At 22.0% G+C, this 3347-nt stretch overlaps 1 protein-coding gene across 1 annotated transcript in view; it reads right to left on the bottom strand.

Moving 5' to 3' along the window:
* The window catches only part of LOC106766093 (zinc finger CCCH domain-containing protein 48-like), an 8608-nt gene that overhangs the window by 3266 nt on the left and 1995 nt on the right, over positions 1-3347 (bottom strand). The gene's annotated exons all lie outside the window — the stretch shown is intronic.

Raw genomic sequence — 3347 nt, 5'->3', positions numbered from 1 at the left:
TATATATATATATATATATATATATATATATATATATATATATATAAAAGTATTAGTTTTCATTGTAAACATATAAAAACTATTGAGTTTTTATAAATATAAAATTATAATTATATAATATCATATTACAAGCTAACTTAAAAAAAAAATCTTAATAATGGATGAAATTAACTTTCATNCATCATAAAAAAATCCAAATAATAAAATTTTATTGGACAAAGACACACAAACATCATCCTAAACCATTAGAAAATATACTTAATACATCATACACATATCTTGATATTTTTATTCTAATGGATTATGGTAACTTCCTATATAATACATTGTATCTTATTATTATTATCTAACAATAATATCTAATTGTATATAATAATACTTCAAGATATATTTTAATTTATTATAATATCTAGTATATGTCAACATCCAATAGTATCCTTTAAAATATCTAATGATGATTTTTTTTCTAATTGAATAATACCTATTTTAATCTTTAAGTCCTCCAAGATTATATCTCTTATTTTCTCTTAACTACTCTTTAAAATAACAACAATTAAATCTTCTAAAAGATTTACCTAATATCTTTTTATTAAAATTTCAAATTATTTAATTTGAACATTTTTAAAATAAACTATGTTTATTTACATTTTCAGAGATGAAAGTTTCAAGATTAAAAAGATGAAAATTTCAAATATTATTATATAAATTTCATTCATTAATTCTATTATGCATAAAAAAGAATGAGATAATGAAATCACAACATGAAAGTTTGAATTAAATGAATACAAAATGAGAGAAGATGGAAGAACAACATACTTTTAATCCTGACAGTAAAAGAACCAACAAACTTGAATACAAAACACTTCAAACTCCTATTATTGAATTGTACTTTATGAATCAAAAATTTGTAGATTTACATTTCTCTTATATTTATTTGTAATAATAACTAGATAGATAAAAAGGTAAATACATTAAATAAATAAATAAGATGTATATAAACAAAAAATTAGACAAAGAAATATAATCTTACATGATTTATATGATTTTAAAGTGTACATTATTTAAATTATATATAATAGATATTATTTAAAATACATATAATAAGATATTATTTAAAGTCCCTATAATTTAAATCTAAGATATTTAAAGTTTATCTAAAAAGATATTATTTAAAGTGCATATAATAAAAACAATTTAAAGTACATATGATAAAATTATTATAGAAACAAGGAAATATTTATATAAAATAAATATAATAAGATATTTTGAACATAATCTTATATAATTTTAAAAAATATTTCNAAATCAATTTTATGTTATTTCACCATAAAAGATTTTAAACTTAAATCTTACTTAAACAAAATTACATAACTTCCTTAAGACACGTAATAAAATACAATATGAATTAATTAATTAGTTTTTAAAAAATTGAATTTAATAATTACTTTGTGCATTATTTTCACGTAGATGTTTATCTTATATTTTTATTAGTTATGTATACAATTATATTACTTTACATTAGTAATATATATATATATATATATATATATATATATATATATATATATATATATATATTAGTACTAATTTCGAAATAAAAATGTAAATATATAAAAGTATTAGTTTTCAATGTAAACATATAAAAACTATTGAGTTTTTATAAATATAAAATTATAATTATATAATATTATATTAGAAGCTAACTTTAAAAAAAAAAAAAAGCTCTTAATATAATGGAAGAAATTAACTTGCATGCATCGTAAAAAAATCAAATAATGAAATTTTATTTTGGATACCCAATTGTCGTGAATCTTGCTACCTACGTTAGTAAAACAAACTAATACAATAGCATAAACACTTTGAGTATAATGCAAAAAAAAATAATGACTATTTTCTTGTTTCTTACATGAGCAAAATTATTAAATATAAAATAATATTGTTGCTAATTCGGTTACAAATGTGATAATATAGCCATCACTATTTTAAAAGGCTAATCAATTACTTTTTTTTTATTTTAATGAAAATATTTTTAGGTGGCGAAATTAATGACAAAAATAATTTAGCTAACAATATCAGAACAATTCCGACAATCAATAAAAAAATATTAGTAAAAAAAAAAGAGAATCAGTACTCAACAACATCAACAAAAAATTAATAGTTTAATCTGTAACATAATTTCACAAATTCAAAGATATCAAGAAGAGCTTGTTCAAATAATGTATACTCAAATTGTTTAAATAAAATGAACAAAATTTGATCCAAGCTTGTCAGAACATGAAAAAATCATTTCATGTCTTCAAATCCTCCAGAACAAAAAACAAATTTGCCAACTCCTATTTGTGTCATTATAGGGTTTTTGAAAAAAAAAAAGAGAAGTGAGAAAACATAAATGTGGAGAAAAGAGAAGAAAAAATGAAGGGTGTTTTACCTGCTCCTTGAAGAATTTCAGTGAAGTGAGGGTGAGAGCACCGTCAAATGAGAGCAAGTATCGTGAGAGTGATTTGTGAGAGCAGAGGTTACTTTTTTAGTATACACAGTGAGTGAAGAAAATATTTTAGTTTTTAGGGTTTCATAAATAAAATAATAAATTAAAAAAATAAAATTAGGTAGTGGGTTGGTGGGCCAACCCGGCTCACCACGGGTTCAACCCGCATGAGCCGGCACTACTACAAAAAAGTGCATAGATAGCGCTTTTTTTCATCATAGATAGCGCTTTTTAAGCGCTATTTATGTCAGCGCTATCTATTAATAGATAGCGCTTCTAAAAAAAGAGCTATCTATTGGTGGCTGACAATAGATAGCGCTTTTTTAAAGAAGCGCTATCTATTAGCGGATGACAATAGATAACACTTTTTCAAAGAAGCGCTATCTATTAGCGGATGACAATAGATAACACTTTTTTAAAGAAGCGCTATCTATTAGTGATGACAATAGATAGCGCTTTTTCAAAGAAGCGTTATCTATTGGTGGTGACAATAGATAGCGCTTCTTTAAAAAAGCGCTATCTATTTTGGTTCAAATTTAAAAAAAAAAAATTAATTTTAAAATAAAATATAAAATATTGGTTCTATTATATACCAACCCACACTATATATTGTTTCTATTATATACAAAAAATATAAAATATTGACAAAAATATGACAAATGTCTCAAAAAGAATGTTCATCAATATGAATAAAAATTAATGATCCAATAATATTTCAAAATTTAATCATTAAGTCTAGACATGACATTGCTTTATAAGATAATATATACAATCATAACATATATATCCTATGAGTATTGTACATCACCATAACATAACCTATATACATGTACTAATTACATGTAAACACCAATTTTCCCTA

The sequence above is a fragment of the Vigna radiata genome, chromosome 7 (assembly GCF_000741045.1).
Source record: "Vigna radiata var. radiata cultivar VC1973A chromosome 7, Vradiata_ver6, whole genome shotgun sequence".
Taxonomy (NCBI): domain Eukaryota; kingdom Viridiplantae; phylum Streptophyta; class Magnoliopsida; order Fabales; family Fabaceae; genus Vigna; species Vigna radiata.
Note: the sequence above shows the minus strand (reverse complement) of the source record. Positions and strands in the feature narration are given on the sequence as shown.